Below are 14,617 nucleotides of genomic sequence, written 5' to 3'. Positions count from 1 at the left end.
CGCAGAGCTAATTTCCTGCTTTGTGACTTGTTGTCATTTTTTGTAGTCAGTACGTGCTCCAAACTATTTCGCGCCGAAAGCTTTTCGGAAGTGGACGGCCTCAGTTCAATCTTAGTACGTACTGTGCTAACATTCAGAACTGTTTATTTAGTTATGACTTAAAGAACGTTTTTGTTCTTTCATGTCAGCTAAGACTTAAATACACATTTTCGTTTGCGGCACGGAAAGGTCAGCGGAAAAGGTTAGCTTTTAATGGAAGCCATTTAAACGTGACCAAAAACCAGTAAAAGCATAACTTGGGTATTGTACCCTTTATGACATGAAACATGTTGGAATCTTTTATGTCGAGGACGTTTATCCGGACGGAAATGACAAACTTACATGATTAAGAAACTTTGCGACTCAATCTGTTCAAATCAATTTGCCTTCAAAAGCATTGACTTGTGGAGAGGACGATTCACTTAATCATGTAACACCATTCAAGCATTGATTTGAAATATACCAAATATTTAGCTTTGTTTGTACTAGCCTTTGCGGCGGGCTAATTCGTTTGTCTATCTATGCTTGTTTTTCTTGGTCTTTGCTCTTCCATGTTTGTTATTACTATCTCAGACGCTTTTCTTTTTCACGGTCTCCGCCCGATAAAGAAAAACGAGGGAAAACTGAACAGAAAGCCAATTCAGTTTGATTCAAGTGACATGTCTTTGATTTGACTTACGAACGAAGTCGTTAACAATGCAACGACAGTGAAAATTCTACGATTTTCTGCGATTAAAGTGCCACTGAGACGAAAAATGTCTCTTTTCTTTCCACTGCTTTTCAAAATCAAATAGTACCTTGGGATCGGAAATAAACATAGATAAAATAATAAAAATAAAATAAGAATAAAGGTACAAATATACTTTTGGCAAGGGAAATCATCGGGAAATATGTCGAGCTCAGAAAAGGAATATTCGCAAGTTTCATCAGGAGAGGACTCAGCGTTTGACTAGCACCTCGGAGGATAGTTTCTTATCGGCAACAGGGGATTTTGCACTATATGACGAAAGTGTCGAGCCGATCGCAAATGAAGAAGAAGCTGAGCAAGACGCCGCATGCAAGTCGCTGTAGAGGAAGAACAAGAGTAACATCTTCTCAGAAGATTCTCTGGTGAAGTCGACGTCAGAGAATGATTTGTAGATAGGCTCTCGTTGGGAAGTTTTCTTTAAGTTTATATAAGTATTGATACCGGCTTTTTGCTTTGATTGAAGTGTTTGTTCAAGACATTGATGTCAACCATTTCATTGTATTACACATCACTCAGGATTTGAAAGTGTTTGTTTGAACAGATGGGTGCTACAAACTGCTGGTATTGGTTTAAAAACAAGGTCTAAAAATTCGTATACTACTATGCTGACACTAGGAGAAAGAGCAGAGGGAGAGTAAGTTTATAAATAAACAGATCGAGATCATAATTACTATGCAATTCAGCCTACTTGGAGTTTGTCTTATACAAAGTTAAAATGTACCGAGTAGGTAGTGCCATACCCATTTCTGACTGTTCTGTACTAGTGTGAAATTGCTAATAGTTATTAGATTACCTCTAAGTCTGGCAGGCTTGTAGTTAGGACTGAAGAAATTTTGAACGGTATTACAAATTATTTGGAAGTATAACACGTGCCTACGCAAAGTCAAAATTTTGGAGAAACCAGGAAGCAAACACTACGCGAACTGCAGTGAAGTGCTATTGTTATCCAAATCGACCACATTTAAACAGCATAACGAAAGAAGCGGTAGAGATCTCTTTGAAGTTAAACGAAAACTACTTAAATATTCCCATCTGTTTCTGCTTCGAAAAGAATTTTAAATGAAAAGGACGGATACAATCAACACGAGGTCATTAAAAATAGGAACTTAGGAGAGAATTCACAGTTCTGGTATAGAAAATATACCTATCTTAATTGCAATAGCGCAGCTTAGGAAATAAGAGTGGAAAAGTAATTAAAAGTTTCTGCTTATCCATGCAAGGTTGGTGTAGAAACTATCGTATGAAAGGAAATTAAAATTAAGAGTTTAACTCAGCTACTAACTACCATAGAACCAATTTTTTTCCAGAAAGACCATTAACACTTATATTTACCCAAAATTTCACAAAGAACGAACAACAAAAGTACCGAGATGCAGCTTTACAATTTAACTTGGCTATTCAAAATTTACTTGTGGCTTTTTATCTTTTTAAAACACCGCAATAAAAGAAACTCGCATAAACTGTGAACGCTAAAATTCCGAAAACAACGAATAAATATGCTTAAACTTCTACAGGAAAATATCTCTAAACTTTCCCGTAACTGTTTTCACTTTAGGTCCATAATCCACATCGCTTTAGAGAATCATAGTGTCGTCGACTCGAGAGCTTATTCTGTCACCTATCCATTATTTTCCAAGCAGAGTATTTTATAGCATTGCAAGTTAGAGGGTTACTTTATAGCATTGCAAGTTAGAGGTTTTCTTGCACGCGGCTCTATTGAAATTAGCCGTGTGTGTTTTTCGAGTTGAGAATCTGACGTCATTTCCACTTACTCGGTCGGAACGCGTTTCATTGATGGCGGACAGCAAAAGATGGCAAAATACGCTCCGAAAAAACAGACTTCCGTGCTCTGATTAAAAAACGATTTGGACTAGTGAGTGAGTCCAACACGAGGTTTCAAAAAATGCAATTTTATTAAACTTTGAATATTTGATTTTAGTGGCACTTTAACGAACTTGAGTTCTAGTTCTAGTCACGATGTCAATCTTTCCAGCCACTGTCATTTTCGTTTTTAAATTAGCAGCCTATAACGTTGGAATACAAACCTTCAAATAAACGAAGTATTCCCGTCACAGATTAAGAAGATTGTGTCTGATTAAAAAACTGTCAAATGTCTATCATGCCTTGGCACCAATGCAGATGATCGTCTAATCGACTTTATAAAGATTTTTTGAATTTTTTTTCTCAATCCTTGATCATCAAAAATTGATATAATATCAAAAATCCACGCCCGGAAAACCAGAATTACTATGATTTTAAAATTGCATCAAGATGTTACTTAAAGCCGACAACATTTGGACTCAGTAGTCGTCAACATTCAGAGTTATTTCAAAGCTTTATGCATACAAACTGATTGTAGCATATTCTTCTATTGTCTAATATGAATTTCAAAACCATATCCTGAAGGTAAGAGTGGTTTGAATTTGAAGGGAAAACTAGCGTAGAGTCACTGCGTGAAATGCTTAAGTTCTTTTTGATAAAATTCCGGTTGATTTGTTTTTAGATAGAGCAGAACCCCGCCGAGCAGAAATGTCAGGGAAAACGTAAAACAGTAAGACACCGTGGAGTTCAAGGAATGGTTGTAACTAACTGTTTAACAACATATTTCAAGGTGAGTAGAGTTATTACATTTCTTAGCGGGGAGTCGAGGGAAGTTCCAGTTGAAGCCAGTTCAACTCGTCAAACTTGAATTCGCAGGGCTCCAGTATTGGATAACATGACACACAAGTAACTGAAACACTAGCCTACCTTTCTTTTCTCGAACGTCGAAATTTACATAAAAGTGAAAGCGGAAAAAATCACATACGTTTCCAAAGGGAAGTCGCCGAGGAAGTCAAAGATACAGCTATCAAGCCTGCTCTAGTACTGAAAGTGGTCAGATAAATTAGCGTCGTTGTTTACTTCAACCTTGCTGATAATGATGGCTCGCACTGATACTGAAAGAATTACTTTTCAATCGATCTGATATGGGTCAAGATGACGCAAAAACACCGTGTGACCCATTTATTTATCTTGACCTCGTCTGTCCACATATAGATCTAAAGCGAACTAACACGTTAACAATCAGCTGAGGTGCATTGACCTTTTAAAAGAAAGGCAGTTTACAAAATGTTTATCGGCCAATTGTTGGGAGTGCCAGTCATTGAGCCTTGAACTGTCAACATATCGCAGTCATACGCTAAACATTTGATCGTTTACAAAGCGTCAATAGATGAAAAATTTAATTAAAACTGTTAAAAATGACTCCAAACGAATAAAACCAGGAGTATTCCTAAGGGACATGATTGTTGCTATGGAGGCTTGGGTTTAATCGCGTCTGAAACGACTTCTTCTTGTCTTTCTGAAATGAAGTGGAGTCATTTAAATACAAACTCTCCTCCATTAAATTTTAATTATTGTAATATTCAAACCAAAATGTCTTCCTTTAAAATACCAAATATCAAGCTCACCAACTAAATGTCACGGTACAAACTACTTTTTTTAATTTTTGAAATTTGATAGTAAAATTCCTAAGTGGAATGTAATACAAAGCAAATTTAGTGCATGGCGTGCATGACGCAATGAAACCTTTGATTTGTGTAAATACATACATATAAAACGTCATTCTTTATTTAACAACACTGTAGTACTAATTAATTTCTCGTCCTTGTAGGGACAAATGGCACCAATTACCTTTCCTGAGGGATTATCTGTTTACCTTAGAAAATTTTCATATGCTGGCCAAAACAAATCAATTTTATGATGCTTCTCGAGTTTCTTTCATTGCTGATAAGGAATGAAATCAGCACTAAAATTCAAGTGGAAAACTTATTTCACTGAAATGATGATACGATTCTTAAAGCGATCACTTTCGCAAGCAAGTAGCAATGTACGGCGAGGACTGGGAGTGGAAGAGCTGGAAGGCCAGTGGGAAAGACGTACTTTTCCCTATTTTTCCTAAATGGGTTTGTGCAAGAGATGAAAAAATGATAATCTGTTGGTTTGCGCTGTTGAATAGGTTATGGTTTTTCATGGTCTTTATAAAGTTCTTACAGTTTCACCAAACGACGTCTTGGGGTTCTGTCCTCGTGTACCGGTTCACAAGAGCCGATACAAAAGACCGAACAATACACAACAGCTAACCGATGACTCCTAAACAAAGAAAGAACAATGGTAATTCCCTTGTGAACCGGTACACCAGGACAGAACCCATCTTGGACAAGCAGTCTCTCAACATGATACAGGACTGAAGGTGTACACAGGCTTTTGGACTTTGTTAGAGCGTGTACCGCGTGTATACTATCATTATTCAAAATAAAAACTATAAATAATTAAAAGAAGCAAGATAAGAAACACACAAAAACCCTTGACCTTACTATTCTGTTTTAACCGCATAAATTATTACATTACACGTGCCTCCTCCAGACCGAAAGGTTATAATTCAAAGGCTTTTTCTCTCAAACAGAGATACGAAATGAATAGGCAAGGATTTGCATTACCCCACTGAATCTTCCCTTAGCTGTCCCTGCGCTTTAAGCCTCCGATTGAAGCAAAATGTGCACTCCACTCTAACGATATCCTTCAACCGAAAGCCAAACTTTTTTAGCTATTTTCAATGCTATGGGAAAATACTAGCCCGTCAGTAGCCGTTTCCGTCACACACGTTGAATAAAAATTAGACACTGATCGGAGGCAAATAAAAATCTTTAATTTCTTATACAGTGATATTTCTTGTGTTAGGAAAGTGGATCTTAACAGGCATGGTTGTCCGTAAAATCAATTACAAAGAGACTGCTGGAACAGGGACCCAACTCTCACAGTATAATCTGGAGTCACTGTTAAAAAAAGAAAAGGATCGAAAAGGGTGGCTCTTAAATTGGCGGGACATTTTGTATCAAAAGCTGCAATAGATTTTTGTTTTCTTGCAGAAAAAAAAAAAACCGAATAGGATTTGCTCTGCAAAAACGCCACTCCTGCAGTTTTATCAAAATCCATTGTATGTTGTACGAGATAAATGTCACTAGAACAGGGAATTTTCATTAATTTCGGTAATTTAAAATTATAATCTTTTGGAAGGGTGAAATTCCTCTCAAAGCATTTCCGGCTAGAGGTATATACATTTTTTCAACCTTTTCACACCCTGGATCTATAAATTTATTCTTCCAAGTTAATAACGATATATTTTTCCGTTGACTCGCCTGAAGAATTTGAGGCTCGATCTCGAAAATGTCACCTGATTAATGAAATTCTTAATTCTCATGTAGTAGATATCAAAAATTGCAAGGAGAGTTAACATAATGATCAATTTTGGGGGCTAAAAGGTAACTCCTTCAGTATATACTTTTCTATGAAAGCGTCCATAGTTGTGGCAAGTCGCCCACGAGCTGAGCAGAGGTTTAGTCTCAAATAAAAAGCCATCGCATAATCGTTTCTTTTAACTCTTCTAGTTCACAAATCGCCAGACAGCTAGGAAAAGTGTCACACAAGACAGCAGGCTCCCTGAGGACGAAAAATTACAAAAGAAGATGAAGTACTGGTGGAAAATACTTGAAAATCAACCAGCTGTGGTCACTTATCTCTTCTGTACTTTTCACCAGCTTACGTGTTATCAGCTTGTCTTTCCCTTGAAGCGTTTGTTTTATAACTGAACGACTAGAACTGAGTTTTAATAATAAGCTCTTTAAAAATCGTCAGCATGTGAAATTCCTGCTCTTCCAAATACGTCCAGCCTGAAAAAAACCCATCGGTCTCGGACGGAATATAACCGTACTGTCAGTTTTATACCCCCGCCTCTCCAGCTATCGACCCAATACTTCGCAAACGTATCACTTCCGCAAATATCGCAAAACAAACAGTTGTCTGTCGTCATCCTCATTTAAGTTTAGTGAGCTAACGAATATACGACTTTCTTCAAAATGCCGAGTCTTGCTGACCTCCAATATAATTATTCCACAAAAAGGGTGTAAAATTTCGCAAAATATTTATATAACCTTACTAGTGTTGTACAGTATATTAAAGGATTGCTATTTTGAGTATTTTTAGATTTACCTTTTGTTTTGATGAGTCTCGCCTTTTTGCGTCTACGTTGTTATTTTGGTAGATCTATAGTTTTGATCATTTATTTTTGGTGTGTGCTTGAACTTGGCTCAGTTCTTACCGTGCTAGACATTTTGATCGCCTGTTATGGTTGAGGATAACTAGTCTACTAGGTGGTCATGTTTGGGTTGGTAAAACTGACCTTGAGTTTACCCACACTGAATATCCTGTTTTGAAAATTCCCACGGTCAGCTAACCCAAACACGTCTGTAATTTTTACATTAAATGAGAGGGCACTCCTCGCTGAAGTTAGAAGAGAAATAGCTGTGGTAGTAGAAGGTAGTAGCAACAATAGAAGAGAAGAGAATAAAAGAAGAAAGGTATAGAGTCTTGGTACCTTTCGTTAATTCGTCCAAGCGAGTGGTAACAACCCACAACACTAGTACTGCGAAATTGCTTCGGAAAGTCGTCGTTACCTGGGTGCAATGACCACTACAGAGAGGCCACGCATACCATTAGTGATGTTCTGAGACTTCGAAGCCGCGGAAAGAAGTCGTCAGCACGTGAGCACTCTGTCTTTTTGTAGTTAAAGCAACTGCTGAAAAGCGGATAACCAACAAGGAAAACACTGGCTTCTTAGTGACAATGTACTTGATTAAATCCAGCTTCTGTGCTTCAAGTTGTGTCCCAAGTTTGGCTACCTAGAACAATCATAAACCAGTAATTAAAATTAAGTCGAGAAAAATACAATAAATTTGAATTGAGTGTTGAAAATCAAAACCAATATTACCCCGACAGCCAATCAGAACATGGGTTTACATTATCATTAGCCAATGAAAACTCAAAGTGGAATCAGCAAACTGCGCGAAGCGCGGGAAAATGCGAATGACCAAGTCTGGATTGTTTTTAGTCTTGCATCTGATTGGTTGAGAGAGTATAGTGCGTCATGTGTTTTCTGGACCAATCACAGAGCAGGGTTTAATAAAACCACGGCAAATCCGGATTACTTAGGATAGTTTTGACGATAAAAATGAACGGTAAAACACGACGTTTCGACCGTGCTTCGGTCATTGTCAAGTGAATGGAATGAAATACAGTAAATATATGTATATATACACGTACGAAATACAAAAAATTTTTTTTTGCAGGTGTAAACACACAATAAAACTTCAAAGAAAGTGCTAGTAAAAAGCTAATTAAAAAGCTTAGCACGGTTTGAATCAGACTGTACAATGAGAGCAGGTCTTAGCTTGTGAATAAAAAATATCTCATCGACGAGAGTCAAATTTGTTAGTGCACTTCATTAAGGTGCTAAAGCTCTTTGTAAGATCCTTTGGAGTCAAAGAATGCTTGTCGCGAAAATGTTTGCCAATTGACGAAGTGGAGTTTTTATGTTCTTCAATACGTTGGTGTAGATGACGGCGTGTGAAACCAACATAACCTGCATCGCGCAGGTCACATTGAAATTTGTAAACAAGGCACTGTTGGTTCACAATCGGCGGCTTAGCTTCTCGCAATTTGAGGTCTCAAGCACCCAGCTGCTCAACGAACGTACACATGTTGAGACCAAGGTGTACGTCAAACCTACAAATACGGGCCTTTTACTACATTACAAGAGCCATGTAGATGATCGTTAGAAACGTGGGTTATTAAAAACTATGCTTGATCGTGCATTTCGAATTTCATCTAATTGGCGTTATTTCTCTGAAGAATGCTATCGACTTAAATCAGTATTTTCTCGTTTGAAATATCCTGATAATCTAGTCAATTCTACCATTTCACGGTTTGTTGCCGCCAAAGCATCTGATCAACCAGTTTCCTTACCTGCTGTCAGCGATCGATCGGACCCCATTCGCGTTGTCCTACTGTATAAGGATCAGGCATCCGCTGATATAGTTCGTGCCCAACTTGAAGATCTAAGTCATAGGATCCAGACGACCTTACAACCTGTATTTGTTAGCCAGAAGATTGGTCGAGACCTCAAATTGCGAGAAGCTGAGCCGCCGATTGTGAACCAACAGTGCCTTGTTTACAAATTTCAATGTGACCTGTGCGATGCAAGTTATGTTGGTTTCACACGCCGTCATCTACACCAACGTATTGAAAAATATAAAAACTCCTCTTTGTCATTTGGCAAACATTTTCGCGACAAACATTCTTTGACTCCAAAGGATCTTACAAAGAGCTTTAGCACCTTAATGAAGTGCACGAACAAATTTGACTGTCTCGTCTGAGATGTTTTTTATTCACAAGCTAAGACTTGCTCTCAATGTACAGTCTGATTCAATTCGTGCTAAGGTTTTTAATTAGCTTTTTATTAGCACTTTCTTTGTAGTTTTATTGTTTGTTTACACCTGCAAAAAAAAAATTTATATTTCGTACGTATATATATACATATATTTACTGTATTTCATTCCATTCACTTGACAATGACCGAAGCACGGTCGAAACGTGGTGTTTTACCGTTCATTTTTATCGTCAAAAATTTTAAGAAACCCTTGCTTATAAGACTTAGGATAGTCACTTGAAAATTCTTCTGTCTGTTAACGAAGCGCAACAGTAACAGTAAGTTATCATAGCAAATGTTTTCAGACAGCTAGCTTTACCTCTGTCTCTATTCTATCCTCTGTGTCCTTAATTTTCTGGTCCCGCTGTGCAAGCTGAAACGAAGTATTACATAATCAATGGAGACGCGTATGAGTATGAATTTCAAGCAATTAGTATAATATACAAATTTACTTTAGACGTCATGCTAACTGGAAGCAAACACGACAAGTAAGATAGATAGATAGATAGTTTATTATCAAAAACCTTGCAGCCACAGGCTGAATTACGTTTGATTTACAATAAAATATATACTACAAAAAATACATGGCTAAGAAGAACTAATTAAAAAGACAAAAATATATAATTAAGAGAAAAACAATATTACATCATTGCTTTATGGACATAGTGATGGATAAAACTATTTCGAGTACGAATGGTGTGGAGGCGCCGTGTAGTAAAAGAGTGCTGACTCCTTAAATTGACTTCGCACTCATTCTTGGGAGGTAGTAAGCTATAGAGCTTGTGCGAGGGATTAGACAGGATGGAATTAAAAAGCTTATCACATAAGAACTCGCGGCGGTTGTGTAAGGGAACTAGACCAGTCAAAAGAAGCGCCTCATTGTACGAACAATCTGGATAGATAATACGTAAAGCTCGCCTTTGACATCTCTCAAGATCTACTGAAAGGTATTGCGGGAGGCTATGAGGATAAACAGGGCATGCATATTCAGTGACAGGCCTAATACAAGTCAAATAGAAGAGCAAAAGTTCCTCCGACTTGACCTGTGCACGCTTAAGCAAGTGGAAAAACGTTTCAGAGCAAACACTGAAAAAAATACTTAATTCTCTTTCCAACCTCTTCTTTGACACTACTCTTTTCCAAGCTGAAATCTAGCGCCATTCCGCCTCGGAGTTTCGCCACCTCGTCCTACAAAGGGAACATCATCAAATGTAGAATTTATGACATAAAACCAAAAAATCGGCAGTAATGAGGAATGGTAAATAAAAGTTCTGTTTCTACCTCTAAGATTCCTTTGAGGGATTTCACTTCGTCTCTTAGTTTCTGATTGACAAAGAAAATGAAAATAAAAAATATTTATATAAATCAGCCAAAAAATGTGACGGTCTGCGTGAACCCTGAAAGGCGTACAGCCTGTGCAAAAAAGCGACGGCAGACAAAACCGCGGAGTTTAAATTAAGCATTTAGCATACAATGCAATAACATGAATGATTATCCACTCAACATCTCACAAAAAGCAGCGAGCGGTTTTATTACAAGAGAGTGATCACTGCTGATGAGCTTTAAGACTGTTTGATCATCGTACTTATCCAATCAGCACACACTGACTGAGGCGTATGAAGCTCTTACCCAAGAAAGTTCCCTCCCTTCCTGCCTGAATTAGCTATAACGATCTATGAACTTAGGTATGTGCCGCCCAAAAGGTATGGTTTTAAGCCGTTTTGACCTGAAAACGGCTTAAAACAAAGTGTACGATCTTTTGTAACGTTCAATCCCTGGTTGATATGTAGCCTAATATGGTACGTGTCCCTCATGTGATTCCTGCAAGCCAAAGCGGGTTCTCTACTTCTTAATAGAGGTCGCCGGTACGAGTGGCAAAGCAGCACTGTAAATGATTTTCGCCAATTTGTCTTGAGTCGCACGACGAATCACCTTAGAAAAGGGGAACTCGCAGTCGAAACAGACATTAAAAATTGCTCTTATCGGAATTGGGTACTGTAAAAACGTTCTGAAGCTAACGTTTCGTACATTAGCCCTTTGCCATTCGCTCTGACGAGGGGTTAACGCTCGAAACGTCACCTTTTGGTACCTTTACGGTGTCCAATTGACATTTGTCAACTCAGTTGATAAAGCCACAATATCTTGCACTAACCCCACCGACGCGGCACCACTGTTTCTTTGGAAACTGACCCCCTTTAGACAGACATTAATTAATTTAGTCGAAAGTGCAAACTGACAATCTGTAGGTAGATGCAGCTAGCTTACCGTTTTCTGATTACTTATTTCGATTTTAACTTTTCAAGAGGTTTTCCTTTTGAATTCGAGCAAATTTGCCTTGCTCAAGAAGGAACATCTCATTTTTGAGAGGAGAAACAAACGGAGTTTAATACCATTTATGTAAAATCCACTTATTCAAACCAACAAACCAACAGACAATTAACAATTATTGGATGAGGTTAAGCATGATAGCGATAATTACCAAGGCCCAAGTTTTGTGTTATCTGCTGAAGCCAAAGGCTGAGGCACATAACACATACTGAGGCCCTGATAATTATCGCTATCATGTGAAAACCAAATCCAATAATTGTTTCATCATGCATACTCCTGAGCTGCACTTGTAAAGACAAGAGCACATGAAACTATTGTCCGGCTGTAGGTACGATGTTACTTCTAGATATAATTAATCTATTGTTTGTAGGTATGACATAAGAAAATGTGTAATAATGATACACCTTACATGCTAAATGACATAACCTATGCAGAGTAAGAATTACATGCCCACACCTTACTGAATCAACTAAGCCTTCGAATTTGACTTCAGGCCTTTCCTGGAATGAAAATGAACACAATGTTACAAAACCCACACTATTAAGTAAGTCCCAGCCGAATAGATTCCAAGTCCAGAGGAAGGTGAGGTGTATCAAAATATTTTCCAGTGGAGCCGCTGAAGGAAACTGCAAGTGCTACTCTTTGAATGAGGAACAAAGCTCTATCATTATGTCAAGTCGGTTAACAAAGAACATTTCAGCACATACATAACATAGCAACTATAAATGGGCTGACAGCATTCTTCAGAATTTGTGCACCTGAAAAAAATTTAAAACACTCGAGAAGGATAACTTGATCAGGTCACACAGACAGATTTTGTGTTGCAATATTGTGACCATGCTCACCTGATCAATTTTTGAAACAGTGCTATTAGTTACACTGAGAACACTTGATGTGATTATTTCGACCAAAGATGTTGTCAAGCTTTCAGCTTGTGCTTCTGTAAATCCTGAAAGAACATGGTTAAAAAGGACTAATGAAAGACGAACATGTACAAAATGAAATAGCCTGTAAGTAAGCTTAGCTCATATTAGCAGCAACAGGAGTGGCAAAAATACACACCAGATGATAGCAGGGAGGGTCTTATCTGATGCGTCAGGCTCCCATACAGGCCCTGCCAACTACCCTCAGAAGTAGCAATTTGCCACTTGTGCCATGAATGCTGCGATAGCTTTCTTACAATCTAGTGACAATGTATCTTCCACTATGGCAGCTACCTGAACAAATAATTGCAACCCTTCAGTCAATTCTGCCAATAATTTCTGCAAAGCTGTTAGTCTGGCAGCAAATTTAGCCATCTTCCAATAGTTTAATCTTTGCTAAATTTGCACCCAATGTGATCCAACAAGAACTTCTGAAAATCTCATCAGACAGAGGGCCTGTACCATGCGGAACAAGTTTAGAGGCTTTTTTCCAACACCTTAGGAGCCCCATAATCATTAATGAACCAATAGTACATCATTTAATACTAAAATTCATTAGAGTAACAACCAGTAAATCAGTAGTTGTGACACATTCAACAACAAAATCCTAACTATTATTATGAATGAAATGTCCCCATCTGGACAAAAAGACGTAGAAGGTTATAATCAATACCAATACATCACAGATTTCTATGAGAAGACCACACTGTTTAACAAATAGATTGCATAATGCTTTATGTCAATGTTCAGTAATATAACACAGATGAGATCAGGAAAAGTGGTATGATAAAGAGGAAAATTGTTTTTCATGGTGATCGATGTCATCTATGTATCTGCCCTCACAATAGATCATAAAGAAACCAATCCAAATGTAAATAGAATTCTACTTATAGATGGACCAATCAAAATGCATGGAAAATTCTGCTTATCATAAAATGAGCATTTGAAAACGTAAATAACTGCTTAACAAACCATTTTCCTGTGGTCTTCTGACCAGCCTGTGAGTATCAAAATGAAAACTTGAAAGAGGTGCTAAGATTTTGTTGTTAAATGGAGATAAAGACACTCCAGTAGTAGTTAGAGAGGCAGATCGCGAGTCTACCGTTACTTTCCTCACATTTTCAGTGGACGGCGCCTTACTTCTCTTTTGTACACAGAGCCCTGAGTATTGATTTGTTTGGGATGTTCAACGGAACGTTTTAAAAGCATCTTTTGACTCCCCTCTGGGTTCCCAGCCTGTGCATTGTTGGTGCTTCTCGAGGGATGAAAAGAAATCGATAATCTGTGGCGCGTTTCAAATCTCCACCTTTGAATACGATAAACACCCACATTCCATATCAGCAATATTGGAACCCCCTGGCCCTCTCCGAGAGTTTGACAAGTTCACACATTGCACAGTGTCGTCATACAATGAGGTACTAGCTTGCTGCTTTGCCGACAGAATTCCTGTCCACGCGTTTAAAACTCCTAAAGAGCCTAACTTCATGGAATTACCACGCGGCCATTTTGGACGCATTGAATTCTGTCAGTTTTTGAAAGAAAGTCGCTACCTGATCTCCTATGGCGTGGATTGCACTGTGTTTCTGTGGGATTTGGCTGAGTGGAAAGCTGCTGCATATGCTAGAGTTGCGGAAGGACGAGAAAGTGTCTTAAGCATGGCCGTGTGCCCCTCAGAGGAAAGGATTGTCTGTTTCACTAGTTTTGGAAGATTCATCATAATAGATCTCTGTGGACTTGTCAATGATACACCCAAGGGATTCCCTATTTCAATGTCAACTGAAGTGTATTAATTACCCATTGGCGCATGCGTGTGAGAGTTGTTGTTAGAACACGTTGTCCGCCATTAAACTGTTGAGTTAATGTGTGTTGGTTTAATCTGAGTGTTACAGCTGGTTAAATCCGAACCGTCCGGGCGGGATACTACATCGACGAACAAAGAAATGACGAGCGTGAAAAGTTTTGGACGATTTGACCTGCAAAGAGATACCATTACGTTAAAAAATTCTGGACAGTCCTCAAATGATTTGGAATCTATAGACTGGACTGAATATTTTGAAGAGATGAATATGAGGGTTGATGAGAATATGGAGAGTGAAGGTGACCTGAATGACGACCACCGATATTTTGACTAGAAAAAATTTTTCTCTTTGAAAGGGTTTTTTCAGATCCTTTTGACCAAGAAACATAACTATAGAAGGTTCGAATTTACCGTTTTACTGCCTTGGTTTCGGTGATAAAACTTGTTTTCAAAATATGTTGTCAGAGCAACTCTTTCAT

General features: G+C 38.2%; 2 long non-coding RNA genes and 1 pseudogene across 2 annotated transcripts; 2 read left to right on the top strand and 1 right to left on the bottom strand.

Moving 5' to 3' along the window:
* The first annotated feature begins 2,766 nt into the window (after nt 1-2,766).
* Nucleotides 2,767-7,292, top strand: LOC148735021 (uncharacterized). The gene is made up of 3 exons (XR_015998450.1): nt 2,767-3,193; nt 3,291-3,398; nt 6,214-7,292. It is a non-coding gene; the product is annotated as an uncharacterized LOC148735021 (long non-coding RNA).
* Nucleotides 7,293-7,317: 25 nt separating this feature from the next.
* Nucleotides 7,318-10,412, bottom strand: LOC148735019 (uncharacterized). The gene is made up of 3 exons (XR_015998449.1): nt 10,206-10,412; nt 9,409-9,462; nt 7,318-7,503 (listed from the first exon to the last, which is right to left on the bottom strand). It is a non-coding gene; the product is annotated as an uncharacterized LOC148735019 (long non-coding RNA).
* LOC148735020 (uncharacterized) lies at nt 8,286-9,112 on the top strand (annotated as a pseudogene).
* Nucleotides 10,413-14,617: the final 4,205 nt, after the last annotated feature.

Source organism: Stylophora pistillata, chromosome 3 (genome assembly GCF_964205215.1).
Source record: "Stylophora pistillata chromosome 3, jaStyPist1.2, whole genome shotgun sequence".
NCBI lineage: Eukaryota > Metazoa > Cnidaria > Anthozoa > Scleractinia > Pocilloporidae > Stylophora > Stylophora pistillata.
Note: the sequence above shows the minus strand (reverse complement) of the source record. Positions and strands in the feature narration are given on the sequence as shown.